Source organism: Bos grunniens, chromosome 14, assembly GCF_055505025.1.
Source record: "Bos grunniens cultivar Pamir isolate PY7600 chromosome 14, Bosgru_T2T1.0, whole genome shotgun sequence".
Classification (NCBI taxonomy): Eukaryota; Metazoa; Chordata; class Mammalia; order Artiodactyla; family Bovidae; genus Bos; species Bos grunniens.
This window is the reverse complement of record NC_141178.1, coordinates 24325557-24349746: the sequence shown is the minus strand read 5'-3', so window position 1 is coordinate 24349746 and position 24190 is coordinate 24325557. Positions and strand designations below refer to the sequence as shown.

Here is a 24190-nt window from a genome sequence, read left to right as displayed (position 1 = left end):
AAAAAATATGTGCTAATAACAGCACATATTTAAATCCTTTGGAGAAAATGGTATCTTGTTACATGATTAACCCTTTTTACTATAAGAAACTTCTTCTAGTTATTTTTACAATTTCTAGGACATAAGTTCATTTATTTTGATTTTTTTTATTATTTATTTTATTTTTTAAATTTTATTTTATTATTTAACTTTACAATATTGTATTGGTTTTGCCATTTATCAAAAGGTATACATGTGTTCCCCATCCTGAACCCTCCTCCCTCCTCCCTCCCCATACCATCCCTCTGGGTCATCCCAGTGCACCAGCCCAAGCATCTAGTATTGTGCATCGAACCTGGACTGGCAACTCGTTTCACATATGATATTATACATGTTTCAATGCCATTCTCCCAAATCATCCCACCCTCGCCCTCTCCCACAGAGTCCAAAAGACTGTTCTATACATCAGTGTCTCTTTTGCTGTCTCATATACAGGGTTATTGTTACCATCATTCTAAATTCCATATATATGTGTTAGTATACTGTATTGGTGTTTTTCTTTCTGGCTTACTTCACTCTATATAATAGGCTCCAGTTTCATCCACCTCATTAGAACTGATTCAAATGCATTCTTTTTAATGGCTGAGTAATACTCCAGTGTGTATATGTACCACAGCTTTCTTATCCATCCATCTGCTGATGGACATCTAGGTTGCTTCCATGTTCTGGCTATTATAAACAGTTCTGCAATGAACATTGGGGTACACGTGTCTCTTTCAATTCTGGTTTCCTCAGTGTGTATGCCCAGCAGTAGGATTGCTGGGTCATAAGGCAGTTCTATTTCCAGTTTTTTAAGGAATTTCCACACTGTTCTCCATAGTGGCTGTACTAGTTTGCATTCCCACCAACAGTGTAAGAGGGTTCCTTTTTCTCCACACCCTCTTCAGCATTTATTGCTTGTAGCTTTTGGATCACAGCCATTCTGACTGGCGTGAAATGGTACCTCATAGTGGTTTTGATTTGCATTATTTTTATATTTAAAAAAAATGTATGAAATATTCTAACACACTAAAAAGTTGACACAAGAGCATAACAACTAATAGGACAGTTTCAAACATTTCCAAGATTTTACCACATTAGTATCACTTACTGCTACTGTCTTTGCCAAAATGTTTTAAAGCAAATTCCAGCCATATTATTTCACCCCTATATACCTTGGTATTCATGTCTACATTTTAAAAGATTTGGGAACTTCCCTTGTGGTCCAGTGGCTAAGACTCCAAGCACCCAACATGGTGGCCTGGGTTCGATCCCTGGCTGGAGAACTAGATCCCATATGCCACAACAAAGATCAAAGATTCCAGGTGCTGCACCTAAGACCTGGTGCCACCTCATAAATAAATACACAAAATATAAAAAAGCAGTAAAATAAGTAATTTGGACATTAATCATTAACCATTAGGTGCCTTTCTGTTGTTCAGTCTCTCAGTCATGTAGGACTCTTTGAGACCTCATGGACTGCAGCACGCCAGGCTCCTCTGCCCATCACCATCTCCTGGAGCTCCCTCAAACTCATGTCCGTCAAGTCGGTGATGCCATCCAACCATCTCGTCTTCTGTTGTCCCCTTCTTCTCCTGCCTTCAATCTTTCCTTAGGGTCTTCTCTAATGTGTCAGCTCTTCACATCAGGTGGCCAAAGTATTGGAGCTTCAGCTTCAGCATCAGTCCTTCCAATGATATTCAGGGTTAATTTCCTTTAGGATTGACTGGTTTGATCTCTTTGCAGTCCAGGGACTCTCAAGGGTCTTCTCCACCACCACAGTTCAAAAGCACCAATTCTTCAGCGTTCAGCTTTCTTTACGGGCCAATTCTCACATCCATACATGACTACTGGAAAAACCATAGCTTTGACTATATGGACCTTTGTTGGAACCTTTGATAGGTTTCCTTATCACACCAAATAAAATTAGCATTTAGAAGCCAAGAACTAGTCCGTGCCCAATTTCTCCAATAGGTGAAAAAGTCTTTTTGCACTTGGCTTGTGGAATCACAATCCAAACAAGATCTACCTGTTACAATTATTTCAGTCTCTAGTCATCTAGACCAGTGCTTTGCAAACTCTAACGTGCAAATGAATCACTTAGGGATCTTAAGATTCAGTAAGACCTGAAACAGGATCTGAGATATCCTCTGTCTAGGTGGTGTCAGTGTTGCTGGACTCAAAATGGAGCGTATTTGAAGCAGTAAGATACAAGCAAAGGCTCTGCTGGTGTTTGTTTTGTGCATGCCAATGGCTTGTTGCAGAAACAGGTCACTGATGCTGGGCTATAGCCCATGGTCTGAATTTCCATGTTTGTCTCCATTTGGTATTATTTATTCCTCTTCTAATATCATTAGTTTCTGTGAATAATGTTTGCTCTAAACCTCGAATAGATTCAATCTCACCTATTTCCACATGAATATCTTAAGGAGTATTATTTGATTCAAAGTACTATTCAATCTGTATGAATATCACATGCTTTATGGCAACTGCTGTGTTAAATAGCTGGTTCTAGAGTCAGATTTCTGTGATTCAACTTCACCTCTATCACTTACTATTTATACAACTTTGGAAAAGTTAATTTTTCCCGACTCAGTTTCCTTATCTGTAAAATGAGTATAATAATGCTCTCCTCTTACAGAGTAACCAAAGAATGATGTGGCATTTGTTTGAGAAATGTAAACTATTATTATTGTTATTGATTATGTAATCTTTTTATTCCAAGTTAAAATATTTTAGTTTCTGAGACTTCCTTCTAAGTTCTAAAACTAACTCCTCAGTTCTTCCTTCATTTTAGGCTCCCCTAGAAGCTATAGCTTTTCTCTCCTTCTGTATAGTGCAGATTATAGAACTGGGCAGGATCCTAAGGGGGAGAATATTATTTGTTTTTGGAGGATTTCCTTTCCATGCTTTTTCAGGGTATCATAACTAGAAATTAAGACTTTAAAAAATATTAGATCAACTCGAGTAAGTCTTTCGAAAAGTATCAGTTCTTGGCAGTTCATTAATAAAATTTAGGTAATAAAATTGTACAATATGAAATGGCCCAAATCACCCATCTTAAGTGGATACCATAAAACTAAGGAAACTTGTTGTTCATGCATATAATCTTACATAAAGTATAGAACTTTTTGTACATTATCAGTAATTGATACTAGGACTAGGGTTTAGTCAGAGAGCAAATCTTCAAGATTATTGAAGTTGAGTTGATGGGACACTCTGATATTTCCTTATCTCTCTTTTAACTTGTGAAGTTTGAAGAGAATCCCCAAATTAAACTTGATACTTTGGGAAATCTAAGAAGCTAGGGAAGAAAGCATAGGTCAATTCACAACAGCACAGTGCATTCCGAATTTTTTTATGAGTGACTATATATATGAACACAACACATGATTTATATGGACAAGAAGTCTGCAGCAGTAAGTTGAAACCATGACTTGTAAATTATTCCTTCTCTTCTAATAAATTGCATCAGCACAGAATCACTTAGAGTCATCTTTCATTGCAAGCAAGCTCTGGCACAGATGATCAGGGCCAAAAATAAATGAGGCAAGGAGCCCAATATTTTTCTACACTTTGCTCTTTTTCCTTTTGAGCTTGATTTTCTCAAATGACTTTCCTATGAGAATGAATGTATTTGTTTCAGAGATGTATTCTCTTAGTTTAACGATATGGAGAGTGAGATAAGAAGGTAGAATTGGCAAAGAGTACTAGCAGCAAACCAAAATAATTGAAGAGAATAGTCTGAAAGTCAATTACTTTTGAAGACTTGTTTGCAAGACAGCCATAGGATAGTGACATTACCATAATTTTACAATTATGTAGTGTTCGGGAATCAGTATTTACATGTGATACAAGTAAAGAAAAACTAGAAACCATATGTTAAACTATATAACTATGTCTAACAACACAGTAAAAATTTAAATGAAAAAAAGGTGGTATATAAAAAGTGCTCCCCCCTTTTTCAGTACCTATAATATATACACATCCATATATAGCACCTAAAACCACATGTAATATATACATGCACCCCACTCCAGTACTCTTGCCTGGAAAATCCCATGGATGGAGGAGCCTGGTGGGCTGCAGTCCATGGGTCGCTAGGAGTCGGACACGACTGAGCGACTTCACTTTCACTTTTCACTTTCATGCATTGGAGAAGGAAACAGCAACCCAATCCAGTGTTCTTGCCTGGAGAATCCCAGGGATGGCGGAGCCTGGTGGCTGCCGTCTATGGGGTCGCAAAGAGTCGGACACAACTGAAGCGACTTAGCAGCAGTAGCAGCAATATATACATACACACATATATATATACACACACATACAGCACCTAAACCAAATCCATACAGAATAAGAATTAGCTAACAATGACAATCCATCTATTATCAGATAATAGAGCATCGTATTAGGCAATTTGTTTCATTTTCAGACATTTGATTGCATTTAGCCTGAAATTACTGATTCAAAGCCAAACATAAAAAGGAATTAGATGGAATAAGTCTACTTAGAAACAAGGTTGAATTTTATTAAAATTAAAATTTAGAATTTAGGCCACAGAAATTTTCCAAATCATCCATGTAAAGATAAAGGTACAGAAGATGTATTATGTGACCCATCACCCACAGTGGATGCCACTGCAAAGCTAGGTATGTACTTATGTGATCACACCTGAAGGCAGTATTTGCTTCCACATTAAGCATTAAGATCATTATTTTATCCCCCTCCAACCATTTATTAAAATCTGAATGGTGGGCCTAATTGGATTATGTTGTATCTTTCTTCATTCTTAACATTTGCAAGGACTTCCCTAGTAGTCTAGTGCTTAAGAATCCGCCTGTCAATGTAGGGGACATGGGTTTAATCTCTGTTCCAGGAAGGTTCCACAACTACTGAAACTCATGCCTAGAGCTCATGCCCTGAATAAGAGAAGCTATTGCAATGAGAAGTCCGTGCATTGCAACTAGGTCATTGCCCCTGCTCACTGCAACTAGAGAAAGCCCGCGCACAGGAATGAAGACACAGCACAGCCAAAAATAAATAAATAATATTTGCAAGATCTACATTTCCTAGGAAACCTTCTGCTTTCCCAAACTATATTTAATTTTAGTGACAGTGTATGTCTCTCCGTCGTGTCTGACTCTTTGTGATCCCATGGATTGCAGCCTGCCGGGCTCCTGTGTTCATGAGATTTCTCCAGGCAAGAATACTGGAGTGGGTTGCCATTCCCTTCTCCAGGGGAAATTCCCGATCGAGTGATCGAACTTGGGTCTCCGCCGTAGGATTCCTTACCATCTGAGCCACCAGGGAAACCTGTTTAGGTTTTAGGGACCATATCAATAACATTTTCTCAATGAGTGTAGACATTTTCTGTTTTCTTGTCCAGCATATGAACTAGAATATTCCCAGTGCTTCTGTTTTATTTCAGTTTCCAAACTGCAAGTCTTTAGCATATTTTTTCACAGTGTATTATGATGAGAAGCATAGCATTGTATAACGTGTCATAATAAATAGCAGACATAGCAATTTCTTCAGAAAACTTTACTGAAGGAGTTTTTTCAGATGGCGATTAAATCACTGCATCAGTAATATGTTCCCAAGTAAAAGTATGTTGAAAGTGATTGAACATTTATATGTTTTTATTTAGGCTCTTATCGTTCTTACTAGACTGATTATGATCTTCGATGACATGATCTAGCTCATTCCTGGCACACAGAGGCCATTCAATAAATATTTTTGAATGAATTAAATGAAAAAATATCAACAGACTCAATGAAAACATATTAATGTTCATTAAGTGCTCCAGTCTGGACTCATAGCCATGAAATATTCTACCTTTTACAATTCAATTTATAACTATTTAAAATTAAAGCCACAAAGACATTTTGATATTTATGAGTGTGTGTACCCCAAAAAGAGTAATGCTGCTAAGTCACTTCAGTTGTGTCAGACTCTGTGTGACCCCAAAGACGGCAGCCCACCAGGCTTGCCCGTCGTTGGGATTCTCCAGGCAAGAACACTGGAGTGGGTTGCCATTTCCTTCTCCAGTGCATGAAAGCGAAAAGTGAAAGTGAAGTCGCTCAGTCGTGTCCAACATCTAGCGACCCCATGGACTGCAGCCTACGAGGCTCCTCCGTCCATGGGATTTTCCAGGCAAGAATACTGGAGTGGGGTGCCATTGCCTTCTCCGAAAAGAGTAATAGATAAATGCAAAACAAGATGTATAAGAGTTCAAGGGTGACTATTTCTAAAAATACTTAATTTGTCTTCTTAATTTCATGTTCCATCCATACTTAGAAAAACAATGGCTGTTAATATCCTCACATTACGGTATCAAGAATCACTATAAAGTAGTCGTGAGATGTGAGAAAACTATGGGTTTTAATTGTGTAGGTGTAGTTACTACTGTTGTTTAGTCTCAGATGGCAAGAATACTGGAGTGGGTTGCTATTTCCTTCTCCAGGGGATCTTCCTGATCCAAAGATTGAACCCACATCTCCTGCAATAGCAGGCAAATTCTTTATCACTGAGCCACCAGGGAAGCCCCTGGATGTGTAGACTCAGATCTAAAAAACTTTAAATGTTTCCACAATCTTCCAGCTCTCCTTCCTGCCCCATATCTCTTACCACTCACATGTTAATCTTCTCTCCCTTTCATTCTTGAACCTGTTGTTGTTTAGTCATTCATATGTGTCCGACTCTTTGCGAACCCATGGACTTGCAGCACTCCAGGATTCCCTGTCCTTCACTATCTCTTGGAGTTTGCTCAAACTCATGTCCATTGAATCGATGATACCATCCAACCATCTCATCCTCTGTCACCCCCTTCTCCTCCTGCCCTTACTCTTTCTTAGCATCAGGGTCTTTTCCAATAAGTCGGTTCTTTACATCAGGTGGCCAAAGTATTGGAGCTTCGGCTTCGGCATCAGTCCTTCCAATGAATATTCAGGACCGATCCTTTACGATTAACTGGTTTGATCTCCTTGCAGTCCAAGGAACTCTCAAGAGTCTTCTCCAGCACCACAGTTTGAAAGCATCAATTCTTTAGGTGCTCAGCCTTCTTTATGGTCTATCTACCACATCTGTACAAGACTACTGAAAAACCATAATTTGACTAGATGAACCTTTTTCGGCAAAGTGATGTCTCTTATTTTTAATATGCTGTCTAGGTTTGCTATAGCTTTTCTTCTAAGGAGCAAGTGTCTTTTAATTTCATGGCTACAGTCACCATCTGCAGTGATTCTGGAGCTCAAGAAAATAAAGTCTGTCACGGTTTCTACTTTTTCCCCATCTATTTGCCATGAAATGATGGGACCAGATGCCATGATCTTAGTTTTTTGAATGTTGAGTTTTAAGTCAGTCTTTTCATTCTCCTCTTTCATCTTCATCAAGAGGCTCTTTAGTTCCTCTTTGCTTTCTGCCATTAGGGTGCTGTCATCTGCATATCTGAGATTATTGATATTTCTCTTGCTACTGCTGCTGCTGCTGCTAAGTCACTTCAGTTGTGTCCGACTCTGTGTGACCCCATAGACAGCAGCCCGCCAGGCTCCCCCGTCCCTGGGATTCTTCAGGCAAGAACACTGGAGTGGGTTGCCATTTCCTTCTCCAATGCATGAAAGTGAAAAGGGAAAGTGAAGTCGCTCAGTTGTATCCGACTCTTAGTGACCCCGTGGACTGCAGCCTACCAGGCTCCTCCGTCCACGGGATTTTCCAGGCAAGAGTACTGGAGTGGGGTGCCACTGCCTTCTCCGATATTTCTCTTAGCAATCTTGATTCCAGCTTGGGCTTCACTCAGCCCAGTATTTCACATGATGTACCCTGCATAGAATTTAAATAAGCAGAGTGACAATATACAGCCTTGACATACTCCTTTCCCAATTTTGAGGCAGTTTGTTGTTCCATGTCCAGTTTTAATTGTTGCTTTTTGACCTGCACACAGGTGTCTCAGGAGGCAGATAAGGCAGTCTGGTATTCCTGTATTTGTCTTTGAGATATTTAATCAGCAGTTTCTTCTCCTTCCATGACTTCCATGTCTGATAACCATTACCTTTGATCCAGAAGATTCTCCCTTGCTCTCTTGACCTTGTGGTATATTCTTCCAGGCTTCACACTTGAGGTTAGGTCCCATTTTACACAGCAAAAGGCCAAAATAAAATCCTTCAAAGGACTGGTCTAATGTTTTCTTGAGCATAATGCTACAGGTTACATCCAGAAATTTCCATTTAACTGTCCTGTCCATTTACTGAATATTGGCTCAACTCTGATCCATGTATAAAGAGGCCAATGGCTTTCTACCCCTCTCCACTATGCCCCAGGTTTTTAAGATAGCTCCTGAGTAAAATAAAACAGTCCAGGAGATTAAAAACAAAAAGAAAACTTCTGGGTAGTGATCTCAAATCTTTCAGTGAAATAAATGTCTTTACTAATCTCAGGTCTATCTGAGCTCTTAAGAGTCTGGATGTTTTTATTAGTAGTATTGGTAGAGAGCTCTGCTGTTCCTGATATCTTTCATTGATAAGCTATTTGGCTATTGCTGAATCTGGATCTATAAGAGAAGGTTATTGTGTGGACGGCTTCAGGATATTAGTTAGCTCATCTCTGGCTTTTAACCTTAATTCTAATTTTGATTACGTGCTAATACTCTTGAAACTAAAATCTTTTACACATGATTCCATTGAAAAACACTTTTCAGTGTAGACCACTGTCAGCTGACAAAGGATAAATGTTTTTTCACTAGAAAAGTCTGAAGTTCTTGTAATGGTGAATACACAAAAAATGATACCATGTGGTTTACTTTTAAAATTCAGTCCCCTTCTCCCACTCTTTTGTCTGGGGTGGGGGGAATCTCTTTTTTAAACCAACTATTCACATCAGGGATTTCCAGGTAGAAATATTTTAACTGTCTTGTCCTACACCAGGCATATCTGACCCATCTTTTAAGGTGCTCTGAGACCTCATTGAAGAGTTGACTCATTGGAAAAGACTCTGATGCTGGGAGGGATTGGGGGCAGGAGGAGAAGGGGACGACAGAGGATGAGATGGCTGGATGGCATCACTGACTCGATGGACGTGAGTCTGAGTGAACTCCGGGAGTTGGTGATGGACAGGGAGGCCTGGCGTGCTGCAATTCATGGGGTCACAAAGAGTTGGACACAACTGAGCAACTGAACTGAACTGAACTGAGACCACATTCAGATTGTGCAACTGGCTGAATGGTAAGAGTTCACAGAGGTCATGTAAGAAAGTAAGATGTTAGAATAGTTTGCAGCTGGTGTGTTTTAAGGTTAAATTTCTATCACCTATTGGTATATTTTTAAAATGCCCACCATGGATTATTTAAATAATTTATGCTTATTTTATTGTCACCAATGACCAGAGAAGCAGAAAGGCATGCATTACAGTCTCCTTCTAAAACAGACAGCTCTTTCCCTTCTATTTATATGTCACTTATATTTATATATTACATTCTGCTTTTTGATGTGCTGAAATTCTCATTCATTTCCCCTCATCAATGCTGCTCTGCCCGACTACTAACTATCCATTCTGCCCTTCTTCCTTCTTGATTCTATTTTGGATGACAGTGCGTTTAGCAAAAAAGCTAATTTTTCACTTTCTTTTTCTAGGTAGTTCTGTGACACAGTTCTAGAAACTAAGATAGAAGTGGAAGTCTGCTATAAGTTTTTCTTCACTGATATGGGTTTTACCCCTTTCTGCCTGTTACCTTCCTCCTATCTGAAAGATGGATGTGATGGCAAGAGCTATAGTAGTTCACAGAGAACAATGAGGAAAAGGCTAAGGAAATTTCAAAATGACACCAGCTTGACATCCTGAACCTTTACCAATGATTGCCTATTTCTGGACTTCTTTACACGGAAGAAAAATAAAGCTTTGTATGTTTTTTGTTTTTTTTTTAATGTTTGCCATTTATTTATTTATTTATTTATTTATTTATTTTATTTTTAAACTTTACATAATTGTATTAGTTTTTCCAAATATCAAAATGAATCCGCCACAGGTATACATGTGTTCCCCATCCTGAACCCTCTTCCCTCCTCCCTCCCCATACCATCCCTCTCGGTCGTCCCAGTGCACTAGCCCCAAGCATCCAGTATCGTGCATCGAACCTGGACTGGCAACTCGTTTCTTACATGATATTTTACATGTTTCAATGTCATTCTCCCAAATCTTCCCACCCTCACCCTCTCCCACAGAGTCCATAAGACTGTTCTATACATCAGTGTCTCTTTTGCTGTCTCGTACACCGGGTTATTGTTACCATCTTTCTAAATTCCATATATATGTGTTAGTATACTGTATTTATGTTTTTCCTTCTGACTTACTTCACTCTGTATAATAGGCTCCAGTTTCATCCACCTCATTAGAACTGATTCAAATGTATTCTTTTTATGGCTGAGTAATACTCCATTGTGTATATGTACCATAGCTTTCATAACTTTACATAATTGTATTAGTTTTGCCAAATATCAAAATGAATCCATCACAGGTATACATGTGCTCCCCATCCTGAACCCTCATCCCTCCTCCCTCCCCATACCATCCCTCTGGGTTGTCCCAGTGCACTAGCCCCAAGCATCCAGTATCGTGCATTGAACCTGGACTGGCATCTCATTTCATACATGATATTTTACATGTTTCAATGCCATAATCCCAAATCTTCCCACCCTCTCCCTCTCCCACAGGGTCCATAAGACTGTTCCATACATCAGTGTCTCTTTTGCTGTCTCATACACAGGGTTATTGTTATCATCTTTCTAAATTCCATATATATGCGTTAGTATACTGTATTGGTGTTTTAGATAATACTGAAACCATAGTCACAGAAAACTAGTCAATCTAATCACACTAGGACCACAGCCTTCTCTAACTCAATGAAACTAAGCCATGCCCATGGAGGAACCCAAGACAGGTGGGTCATGGTGGAGAGATCTGACAGAATGTGGTCCACTGGAGAAGGGAATGGCAAACCACTTCACTATTCTTGCCTTGAGAACCCCATGAACAGTATGAAAAGGCAAAATGATAGGATACTGAAAGAGGAACTCCCCAGGTCAGTAGGTGCCCAATATGCTACTGGAGATCAGTGGAGAAATAACTCCAGAAAGAATGAAGGGATGGAGCCAAAGCAAAAAGAATACCCAGCTGTGGATGTGACTGGTGATAGAAGCAAAGTCTGATGCTGTAAAGAGCAATATTGCATAGGAACCTGGAATGTCAGGTCCATGAATCAAGGCAAATTGGAAGTGGTCAAACAAGAGATGGCAAGAGTGAATGTCGACATTCTAGGAATCAGCGAACTGAAATGGACAGGAATGGGTGAATTTAACTCAGATGACCCTTACATCTACTACTGTGGGCAGGAATCCCTCAGAAGAAATGGAGTAGCCATCATGGTCAACAAAAGAGTCCGAAATGCAGTACTTGGATGCAATCTCAAAAACCACAGAATGATCTCTGTTCGTTTCCAAGGCAAACCATTCAATATCACAGTAATCCAAGTCTATGCTCCAACCAGTAATGCTGAAGAAGCTGAAGTTGAGCAGTTCTATGAAGACCTACAAGACCTTTTAGAACTAACACCCAAAAAAGATGTCCTTTTCATTATAGGGGACTGGAATGCAAAAGTAGGAAGTCAAGAAACACCTGGAGTAACAAGCAAATTTGGCCTTGGAATACGGAATGAAGCAGGGCAAAGAATAATAGAGTTTTGCCAAGAAAATGCACTGGTCATAGTAAACACCCTCTTCCAACAACACAAGAGAAGACTCTATACATGGACATCACCAGATGGTCAACACCGAAATCAGATTGATTATATTCTCTGCAGCCAAAGATGGAGAAGCTCTATACAGTCAGCAAAACAAGACCAGGAGCTGACTGTGGCTCAGATCATGAACTCCTTATTGCCAAATTCAGACTTAAATTGAAGAAAGTAGGGAGAACCACTAGACCATTCAGGTATGACCTAAATTAAATCCCTTATGATTATACAGTGGAAGTGAGAAACAGATTTAAGGGCCTAGATCTGATAGATAGAGTGCCTGATGAACTATGGAATGAGGTTCGTGACATTGTACAGGAGACAGGGATCAAGACCCTCCCCAGGGAAAAGAAATGCAAAAAAGCAAAATGGCTGTCTGGGGAGGCCTTACAAATAGCTGTGAAAAGAAGAGAAGTGAAAAGCAAAGGAGAAAAGGAAAGATATAAACATTTGAATGCAGAGTTCCAAAGAATAGCAAGAAGAGATAAGAAAGCCTTCCTCAGTGATCAATGCAAAGAAATAGAGGAAAACAACAGAATGGGAAAGACTAGGGATCTCTTCAAGAAAATCAGAGATACCAAAGGAACATTTCATGCAAAGATGAGCTCGATAAAGGACAGAAATGGTATGGACCTAACAGAAGCAGAAGATATTAAGAAGAGGTGGCAAGAATACACAGAAGAACTGTACAAAAAAGATCTTCACGACCCAGATAATCATGATGGTGTGATCACTCACCTAGAGCCAGACATCCTGGAATGTGAAGTCAAGTGGGCCTTAGAAAGCATCACTACGAACAAAGCTAGTGGAGGTGATGGAATTCCAGTTGAGCTATTTCAAATCCTGAAAGATGATGCTGTGAAAGTGCTGCACTCAATATGCCAGCAAACTTGGAAAAGTCAGCAGTGGCCACAGGACTGGAAAAGGTCAGTTTTCATTCCAATCCCAAAGAAAGGCAATGCCAAAGAATGCTCAAACTACCACACAATTGCACTCATCTCACATGCTAGCAAAGTAATGCTCAAAATTCTCCAAGCCAGGCTTCAGCAATATGTGAACCGTGAACTTCCTGATGTTCAAGCTGGTTTTAGAAAAGGCAGAGGAACCAGAGAACAAATTGCCAACATCCGCTGGATCATGGAAAAAGCAAGAGAGTTCCAGAAAAACATCTATTTCTGCTTTATTGACTATGCCAAAGCCTTTGACTGTGTGGATCACAATAAACTGTGGAAAATTCTGAAAGAGATGGGAATATCAGACCATCTGACCTGCCTCTTGAGAAATCTGTATGCAGGTCAGGAAGCAACAGTTAGAAGTGGACAGGGAACAACAGACTGATTCCAAATAGGAAAAGGAGTAGATCAAGGCTGTATATTGTCACCTTGTTTATTTAGCTTATATGCAGAGTACATCATGAGAAACGCTGGACTGGAAGAAACACTAACTGGAATCAAGATTGCCGGGAGAAATATCAATAACCTCAGATATGCAGATGACACCACCCTTATGGCAGAAAGTGAAGAGGAACTCAAAAGCCTCTTGATGAAAGTGAAAGTGGGGAGTCAAAAAGTTGGCTTAAAGCTCAACATTCAGAAAATGAAGATCATGGCATCTGGTCCCACCACTTCATGGGAAACAGATGGGGAAACAGTGGAAACAGTGTCAGACTTTATGTTTCTGGGCTTCAAAATCACTACAGATGGTAACTGCAGCCATGAAATTAAAAGATGCTTACTCCTTGGAAGGAAAGTTATGACCAACCTAGATAGCATATTCAAAAGCAGAAACATTACTTTGCCAACAAAGGTTCGTCTAGTCAAGGCTATGGTTTTTCCTGTGGTCATGTATGGATGTGAGAGTTGGAATGTGAAGAAGGCTGAGCACCGAAGAATTGATGCTTTTGAACTGTGGTGTTGGAGAAGACTCTTGAGAGTCCCTTGGACTGCAAGGAGATCCAACCAGTCCATTCTGAAGATCAGCCCTAGATCTGAAGGAATGATGCTAAAGATGAAACTCCAGTACTTTGGCCACCTCATGGGAAGAGTTGACTCATTGGAAAAGACTCTGATGCTGGGAGGGTTTGGGGGCAAGAGGAGAAGGGGATGACAGAGGATGAGATGGCTGGATGGCATCACTGTCTTGATGGACATGAGTCTCAGTGAACTCTGGGAGTTGGTGATGGACAGGGAGGCCTGGTGTGCTTTGATTCATGGGGTCGCAAAGAGTCGGACACGACTGAGCGACCTACCTGATCTGATGTTTAGATAAGTATCATCAGAAGTCTTTACTCACAGACAGATGCAACTCCTCACTTCTAGAGTAGGAGTTTGAATTTAGGTTTTCAGTTTCCAGCTCTGTAATCTCTCCACTGTCTCTTTTATATTATGGTGCCTGCTGATCCTAGGGGAGAAGGCAATGGCAACCCACTCCAGTACTCTTGCCTGGAAAATCCCATGGATGGAGGAGCCTGGTAGGCTGCAATCCATGGGGTTGTGAAGAGTCGGACACAACTGAGCGACTTCACTTTTGACTTTCATGCATTGGAGAAGGAAATGGCAACCCACTCCAGTGTTCTTGCCTGGAGAATCCCAGGGACGGGGGAGTCTGGTGGGCTGCCGTCTCTGGGGTCGCACAGAGTTGGACTTGACTGAAGCAACTTAGTAGCAGCAGCTTAGGATGCTAGAATTTGACTTGTTCCTTTTCCTAGCACCCATGAAATACAGCACTCAATATCAAGTTTAAGCATAAAAAAAAAGGTAGTATCACATTTTAGATTTTAATTGGTTACTTCCATGCCCTAAGTAAAAAAACCAAATCAGCCAAAGGCTGTTTTTGGCATTTCTCACCAATCTTTTTCTTTTTTTAATGAGTTTATTTTGCCTCCTGGCGCTCAGTAACCTTTAATATCTACCACTCAACCTCTATCTAGGTCTGCCCTTTCCTAAGGGCTTGAAACTCTCAGTTACACTCTCTTCCACCTCTCCATACCAATCAAAGCTGATGTGATTAGAGGAGAAATGTAGATTTACTGTCAAGGAAGGAATTTTCAGAGATGTAAGTATCATTTTAAGAGAATATTTCCGTTTCGTAAAAGGGACTTAAAAACCCAGTTGGATGCCTAAGATTGGAAATCACTGAAGAGTCATTAGTGAGTGAGAGGTCTCCTGGACACCCCCTTATCTAACCCAAGCAGCTACTTCTCTCCACACCTCAGCTCCTTGAACTTCCTCATGCACCCTCCACTCCCAGCCAGCACCGAGGCAACACAGCTTAAAGCAAGGGATTTGGTGTGCAGTCCTAGAAAAGTACCAGAGACAGGGACAACAAGGAGTGGTTTTGAATAATTCTACACTTCCCAGGTGGTGGTGCTAGTAGTAAAGAACCCACCTGCCCATACAGGAGACAGAAAAGACAGGGTTCCATCCCTGGGTCAGGAAGATCCCCTGGAGAAGGGAATGGCAACCCACTCCAGTATTACTGCCTGGAGAATCCCATGGGCAGAGGAAGCTGGCAGGCTACTGTCCATGGGGTCACAGAGTCAGACACAACTGAAGCGACTTGGCACACACCTATGTTAAAAAAGTATTCTTAGTAGATATTTTATCTGTGTAACACACATTGGATAATTAAAAGCTTTTCATGTTTTAATGTATGTTTGGAATGCTATAAACTCTCCAATAAATGTTCTTCCTTGTATGTTCTCTTTTCTTATTTGCTGTCACGTTACTTGGCATAGAATACCTACTTCCTCTTTGACTTCATTCTACCATAGTCTTTACATTCCTTCCTTGTGCATATCAGTTCCCTTGTCCCTATCAAGTGGAAAAAAAAAAATGGAAATAAAAACAAAGTACACTCAAGCAAAGGCCTCAGATGTATGACTCATGGGCTAACTGGTCTTGAGCAAAGCATTTTTTTTTAACTTTAATATTTTTAATTAATTAATTTTATTTTTCCATGCTGGCTTTTGGTTGCTGCACAGACTCTCTCTACTTGTGTTTAGACGAGACTACTCTTCACTGAGGTGCATCGGCTTCTCATTGCAGTGGCTTCTCCTGCTGCAGAACAGGGGCTCAGTAGTTGTGGGCTTAGTTGCCCCATGGCACGTGGGATCTTTCCTGACCAGGAGTTGAACCCCTGTCCCCTGCACTGGGAGGCAGATTCTTTTGTTTTTATTGCCGATTCAGAACCACTGGACCACTAGGGAAGTTCTTGGCATAGCACTTACCATGCGTTCCTTACCACGGTGAAGCAGACTCACCTTGGGAAGGTCCTTTTCAGTTCCAGGATTCTACAATTTAAGCCTGCCTTTAGACATATGTCATTCATCTTGGTGAGAACCTTGCGGGGAAGGTGAGTAATATTATCCCCATGTTGCAGGTGAAGAAATGAGGGGTTGCATACCTGCCAGGTAGCAGTGTAAGGAACCAAAGCCAGGTATTAGCTGACTTTTATCTCTACACAGAAAGGTAAGGCACTACTTCTCAATACAAAGAGAAAACAGAGAAGGTCAAGTGGGTGGGATATTAAGGGTTACCTACCAATTAATAGACAGAAGCAGGGGTTTCACCCTCTTAAGATATGGGATTGTAATGTAGATATATCATACTGTATTAGCTTACAATGACTAAGGGAAATTATTACTATATTCCCCCAGAGTAACAAATCTGTTTTAGACCTTATAGTTGTTTAATATCACCTAGGGATGGAGGATCTTGCCACACAAGTTAAAAAGAAAAAGGAAAGCAGTTTATTAAAAATAATGTTTAACCTCTTCTTCATACCAAATAATGAATATTTGTTTTATAACTTAAGAAATGCTTGTGTTCTGATATATGTTGGTTCTCTATATTTTAGGGGATAATGTAAATTTTAGACGTATTTCTTTGTTGGTATCCTTGGCATAATAGTACACGCTAATCAATAGAATATTCCCATTTATGAGTTTAAAATTATTATTCTATTAAGCAGGGGAAACAGAATATGGGCAGTGGCAATGACAGTGATTTCTTGCCCCAACTGTACCATCTTCAAGATTTATCACTCCTTTAGGGGCATGTGGAGAAGGCAGTAGCACCCCACTCCAGTACTCTTGCCTGGAAAATCCCATGGATAGAGGAGCCTCGTAGGCTCCAGTCCATGGGGTCGCTAAGAGTCGGGGACGACTGAGCGACTTCACTTTCACTTTTCACTTTCATGCATTGGAGAAGGAAATGGCAACCCACTCCAGTGTTCTGCCTGGAGAATCCCAGGGACAGAGGAGCCTAGTGGGCTGCTGTCTATGGGGTCGCACAGAGTCAGACACAACTGAAGTGACTTAGCAGCAGCAGCAGCAGTAGGGGCATGTAGCTGGATGTGTAGAACCCTGAACTAGCAGTCAGATGAGCAGATTTATTCCCGAGACATTTCACTGACTCACTCTGTGACCATGCGCTCATCAGTTGATTTCCCTCAAGTTCTCAGATCTTAAAAGTAGTGCTGTTTCAGACTTCCCTGGTGCTCAGACAGTAAAGCGTCTGCCTGCAATGCAGGAGACCTGGGTTTGATCTCTGCGTAGAGAAGATGCCCTGGAGAAGGGAATGGCAACCCACTCCAGTATTCTTGCCTGGAGAATTCCATGGACAGAGAAGCCTGGTGGGCTATAGTCCATGGGGTCACAAACAGTCAGGCACAACTGAGTGACTAACACTTGTAATTCACTAACCTTTGAGAAACACTGTGAAAGAAGGTATAACTGTGTTTGTCTGAGTGTGTTACTCACTCAGTCGTGTCCAACTCTTTGCGACCACAGGGACTGCAGCCCACCAGGCTCCTTTGTCCATGGAATTCTCTAGGCAAGAATATTGGAGTGGATTGCCATTCCTTTCTCCAGGGGATCTTCCTGACCCAGGGATTGAACCTGGGTCTCCTGCCTTGCAGGCAGATTCTTTACCGTCTGAGCCAACAGTAAGTAACTTGTAAAAAGGGTAAAAGGGTGAAAAAAGAAAATGTAAAAAGGGTAAGGGCAGAAAAGCTAAGACTTGAATCTTAGTCAACTATTTTTTTTTAGAGAATTTACTTTTTTTTTTAATTTTTTAAGAGAATTTTAATTTCACCATTTCTAAATGTTATCATGTGCTTCTTTTTCATGTGTAGGGAAAAGGGGACTGAAGAAAAAGAAGGGTTCATCTTCCCTTTTCCCACTCCAACCTCGTAAGTCTGATTCTGCTCTCTCATAATGACCCAGTTGAGTGTTATTCAGAATGTTAATGCACTTACACATTAAATGGAAGGAGGAATTCCTCATTTTTGAGAAAGGGGAAAACCCCACATATTTCAAAATTCTCTTCAGAGCTTGCTTCACTGCTTCCATTCGTTCACAATTGCTGAACTGCTCTTCTCCAAGGACACAAAGACAGTGAAGATATGGCGTGAGACGAAGAGCCCACAGATGAAAGGCACTCGATACTTAAACAATTAGCACACTACAGGTCCGTGAGTGTGAAGTGAAAGAAGACAGCGTAGAGGAGATAGGAGCATCTTAAAAGAGGCCAAAAAGTGCTTTATCAGTTAACCTTGCTGTACCATGGAGGCAAGAAAAAAAGGTCATTTTCTAGACACTGTAAGTTTTATAGTAATGTTTGTTTTAATGAATATTTAATCAAGCCGATTGTACACCAGGCAGTGTGCCAGGCAGCAGTAAAGTCTATAAAGGCATCAGTTTGGAAGTTGGCTAGATAAAATTACAACTCCATTTCTGGCTATAGGTATGACCTTGGGCAAGTTGGCTGACCTCTCAAAATCTGTTTCTTCATTTAGAGAATGGAGATTATAGATAAAAGGGTCTATACCTCACAAGGTTGTATGAAGATTAAATGAGAAAATACACATAAAGACTCAGCCCAGTCTTTGGCACCTTCTAAGATGGTAAGTGTTCAGTAAATACTGGCTATTATTGAGTAATCTATATATAGTTTCTCACTGAAGTCTTGCAACAATCCAGTGGACAGGCATTCTTAAAATCAGGTCAATACAAAGAGGACTGAGGATATAGAGCACAGGAGATGCTAGGAAGGTAGGTTCCAAACCATAAAAGACAGTGTGTGTAACATAAGGACTCGGAACATATGTAGCAGGCAATGGTAAATCTTAAGAGGATTTTTAAAAGAGAGAACCAATCAGTCCCATTAATACGTTTCAGAAAGATCATTAAGATGGTAGTGTGGATAATGGATTGGAAGGGCATGAAGAAAGAAAAGAAGGTTAGAAGTCCAGTTAGGAATTCCTTGTAATCAAGTACTCTGAGATATAGTAGTATGGGAAATTCCCAATGCAACACTACAGAGCTTCAGAAAAAAATAGCTGGCAGATCCCCTGCCCCTCCAATCTGTACCTCTTCCTACATCCTGTCATGACAGAAGCTTTAGGACTTGCCTTACAGCTAATGTTTTCAGCTATGAATTGCACCAGCATTCTTTTCAAATTGGTAGTCTTTGTTAGCAAGTGGCATGAAGCTTAATCACCTCTGAAAAGACAGCAAGTAAGTCCCTTGCTGGTACTAGAAGAACCAAGTATCAGTGCGATTGTTCCTTGACTGCAGGAGAAAAGTAGACAAGAAGCTCTAAAAACACTTGGGTAGTTTGCTAGCTTTATCATTTTTGTCATCTTCATATGTTGGTTATGTTATCATTATCAGTTTCCTGTATTGATTCAATAGTAGTAAATCATCCACAGTAGGAAAGGTGATACAAAATATAAACAGAATATCTCACTTTGTATTGATTTACCATCACATACCTAATGTTTTATTTTTTCTATTTCAAAAAGCCTATTTTCTATATTTAATGTTCCTGCTGGGAACAGCAGTCCCTTTTCACTATTTTTGCTTAAAATTATCAACGGTAAAATATATGCTTTGAAAGACAAAGGAAAGTAAGGGAAGATTAAAACATGTTGATGGCCAGTCTTCTCTCAACAAAACTGAAGCTAGTTCATGAGGACTGCTATCTTGATTATGGACCAGTGTCTGAATATATACTTTGAGAAATGTATGAGAAACCAAGTTTTGAAATACCACCTTTTCTATCCTGAAGTCTTCCCTTTCTGCTTGTGCTCTGATCCAGTTTTTATTAACAAGACATGTTTTCTCAGAGTTGCCACAATTTCAATTGTTTGCATAACATGTACATGTACCTTAAGATAAATGTGGTTGCTGACTTGAAAGGTTAACTGTATAGAAAAAAAAGAGTCAAGACCTTGAGGAAAATAAGGGTCTGGACATTTTCTGTTTTTCAGGATTTGCAATTTTGAAATGATAAAATATATGTGCTATCCCTTAAGCTACAGAGTACATTAAAAATTAAGCTGCCTCTAAAATGTATTATTATATATATTACAAATTGACTTTAAATATTTATATATTTAAAACTAGAAACTGTAAATGTCTTGAAGAATTACATTATGGAATAAATTAAACTATGGACTATTTATCTAATAGTTTTGAAACTGAGAAAAGTATCTCAACAATAGTGAATAATAACCTGGAGATAGTTTCTTCAAGTTTAAGATTTAGTGGTGGTTGTTATGATTATTACAAAAATGTATGATGTTAAGTCAGGAAATCAGCCTTAAGACTTGAAAGAGAAAGTATAGGGAAAAAAGCCATCCTTAAATGAAATATTTATCTGAAGCTTTAAAAACACGTAGGATTTTTTAAAAACTAAGAAAAGTGAGATGCTTTTAAAGTAAAAAAAAATATATCGTTAAGAGTTAATCATCCACACAGATAAGGTGTTAAGAAACCAAAGACCAAAGGAGAAATAAATAAACTAATTTAAAAATATGAAAAAGGACTGAATTAAAAGAGAAAAGTCACCAAACTTCAATCAAGGCCATGTCTTACAGAGAATGACGTTTGTAGAAATACAAATGAAAATATAAATATAATAAGCAAGAAACAGGAAATACCATTTAAAAATATAATAAATCCACAAAAGTGAAAAGGGTTTTCTTAGCTAATAGACCAAGACAATAAATATCATACGTCTACATGATAACTTAAATGATAACTTAATTTTAAAAATTAAAAAAAAGAATATGAGGTTAAGTGTACAACCCTGACTTGCCTCTAATAAGCAAGCTTAATAGCTCCAGCCCTGAGATATTTCTAATATGCCCAGATTGCATTTAAGGCAGATTCTTTACCATCTGAGCCACATGGAAAGCCCTGTTTTGTTTTTTTTTCCATTTTTAAAATTCTTTTTTGCCTTGAAAGAACTTATGCTATAAAACACATACACACACACACAGAGGCTATTAGAGCAAACTGAGATTACCTTTTCTTTGATTCATTGTAGGAACTCCTTTGTTCCTCTTTTTTCAGCAATGAGCAAGCAGGCTTTAGTTATATACCAAAGCCCCAAGTTCATTTTAACTCTAGGTTAAAAGACAGATTTGACTCTTGGACAACTTTGATGATGCATGGGGAATCATATGACCTACATCCGTGTAACTGGGGGAAGGGCTGCTTTGTAGGCCTTATGTTATGCAACATTTTTATACCACAGTTTCCTTCTCTGTAAAATAGAAATAAAGTTAGTCCTGCCTACTTCATGAAGTTTTCCTCAGGGCTCAGATGGTAGAGTCTGCCTGCAGTGTAGGAGATCTGGGTTTGATCCCTGCGTCGGGAAGATCCTCTGAAGAAGGAAATAGCAACCCACTCTAGTATTCTTGCCTGGGAAATCCCATGGACAGAGGAGCCTGGTGGGCTGCAACCCATGGGGTCGCTAAGAGTCAGACACGACTGAGCGACAAACACACACACACTTCATGAGGATGTTAAGGAATTTTAAGTAAAATGAGAATGCATGTAAAGGTTTTTACAAATGATGCAGTGCAGAGAAAATTCCAGTTATTTTCTACTACTGATAGAAATAGTAGTAGATTTATACTTGAGACACACTTAAAGAAGAAAAACAATTCCAATGCTCTTAGGCTTAAATGAACATCAATTATGAGTGTACATTATGTCACTGGCTGACTCTGAGACCTCATCCTGGACTATTACTACTTTGTCCAGTTGTACTTTTTCCGTTCTGTGAACAAACCAAGTTTGTTTTCATCTTCCAACCTTTATATTTACAATCTCTCTACCTGGTTAGTGTATGGCTTCTCACCATATGGGTTTCAACTCTAATGACACCTTCTCAGAGATGCCCCCCATCATTATCCAAGCTAATCCCACTGCTGCCTCACCCTACTACAGTCTCATGTGATCACATAATTCTATATTTTTCCTATTATTAATATTTTCTTCCTAACACTATTTAAATATCTTGCCTGCTTTTCACTTGTTTATGGAGAAATCACCACCATGGAAGGCCACAGTGTCCTTTTTACAGACACCCTGAGTAACAACTTAGCAGTCTGTCACTAAGCTAGACGGGACTGCCAGCACTTGGATGACAGTCAGAAGTTCACAGCGACCTTGTCAAATCAAAGAAATGATCAGCTGGAAACCTGACTTCCCAGAGGAGCAAGGTGGCTAGGGAAGAATGTGCAATTGGTAATTTTCCAAATGATGCATTTAGATAAGTAATGATATCCTTTTACTAATTAAACTCAATATGTATTTACACAACCTTCAGATAACTTGATTTGTCTGTAATTTCTATTTAGCAGCATATGTAACGCTGTTTTAAAGTAGTCTCTCTCACTTAGTCCAGTCATCTAAAGCAAAACTGTGACGTGTCACATTTACTGCTGGCATTCCCCAACCTCCTCTTTCATAAAGTGTTTCCTGACTCTTGAGATATTTAATCCCCTTTCACTCCCAGGTGGCGCTAGTGATAAAGAACTCGCCTGCCAAGGCAGGGGATGGAAGCGATGACTGTTCGATTCCTGGGTCTGGAAGATCCCCTGGAGGAGAGCACAGCAACCCACTCCAGTATTCTTGCCTGGAGAATCCCATGGACAGAGGGGGCTGATGAGCTACAGTCCATGAGGTTGCAAAGAGTTCGACACAACTGAAGTGACTTAGCATACATGCACGCACTCACTATTTACACACCTGCCCCACAACTCTCCAAGGCCCCGCTTTCAGCTGTCAGCAGATCTCTATTTGCTGTTTCATCTAAATTCCAATTCAGAAGTAGACATAACCCAACTGTGACACTCTACGAAATGCATAATTATAACTGTCTGCATATATATCTGTCCTTCTCATTAAATTCTACTTGTCTTACCAAATACAGAGCTCTAGCACTTATTTATTATAGAACACAGTAGACATTCAATAAATGCTTTCATTTTGTATTTTTCCAGAGTGTTGCTTTTTTCTTTTTAACATTGCCCATATGTTACTTTATTATTACTACTAGAACATAAACATGAGTGGGATTGGAGTCATTTGTTTATACACTTTTCCATGTTAAAAACTTACACCTTCTTTTTAGGGGAAAAAAAAAAAAAGTCAAAGAAAGATGGAGGAAAGAGGCTTTGTTATGTCTGGCCGTGCCAGGTCAGGCACTCGCAATTTTCCCCTCAACTGGAAGAAAAACAAATTGCAGAAAATCCCAGAGAATAGTTGAATCTATATATAGTCCTATTTTTCCAATTGATCTACTCAGTGATTTAAACAAGGAGTGGTCTGAACATAGACTCCAAAATCAAGTCTTGGATTTGAATCCCGATTCTGACCCTTAGCTTGCTTGACTTCAGGCATTTTCTTAATCATTCTGCGATTTCACTTCCTTGTTTATAATATGGGGGTAATAATTATACCTAATGAACAGGGTTGATATCTGAAGATACGGTCAACAAATATTTGAGGATATATTATTACACACTAGACTCTGTTCTTGGTATAAAAGAAAGAATATGAAAAAAAAAGACAAAAAAATTCTTCTTCGCAGGGTTTGCATTCCAGTTAGTAAGATAAATATCAACACACATATTTGTTACTGATAAGTGCTAAGGAGGAAAAAAAAAAAAAAAACCACAGAGAAGACAGGTATGAAATGTGGCGGGGCTGGAGGGTTTTAAGTTTTAGATAAGGTGGCCAGGGAAAGTCACATTGAAAAGTTATAACTCCTGAAAAAAGGCTAAAGAACATGAGGGAGCTGGCTATATGAGCCTCTATAGGAAGAGCCTCCAAGGCTCAGACTTGTCCAACTCTTTGACACTCTGTAGACTGTACCCTGCCAGGCTCCTTAATCTGTGGGATTTTCCACTGGAGTGGGTTGCCATTTTGTCTTCCAGGAAATCTTTCTGATCCAGGGATCAACCTGCATCTTCCACCTTTCCTGCATTGGCAGGTGGATTCTTTACCACTGAGCCACCTGGGAATCTCCAAGACAGAGGGAACAGCAACTGAAAAAGCCGTGTGAAAGAAACGAGCATGTCTGGTGGGTTCAAGGA

At 39.7% G+C, this 24190-nt stretch overlaps 1 protein-coding gene and 1 long non-coding RNA gene across 10 annotated transcripts in view; one reads left to right on the top strand and one right to left on the bottom strand.

Moving 5' to 3' along the window:
* The window catches only part of OXR1 (oxidation resistance 1), a 543094-nt gene that overhangs the window by 125953 nt on the left and 392951 nt on the right, over window positions 1-24190 (bottom strand). The gene's annotated exons all lie outside the window — the stretch shown is intronic.
* LOC147359194 (uncharacterized) lies at window positions 4125-23091 on the top strand. 2 transcript variants are annotated; one of them, XR_015140617.1, is made up of 4 exons: window positions 17336-17740; window positions 17930-17986; window positions 18593-18700; window positions 22609-23091. It is a non-coding gene; the product is annotated as an uncharacterized LOC147359194 (long non-coding RNA). The 2 variants fall into 2 exon arrangements; XR_015140616.1 differs by having other exon boundaries at window positions 4125-17986.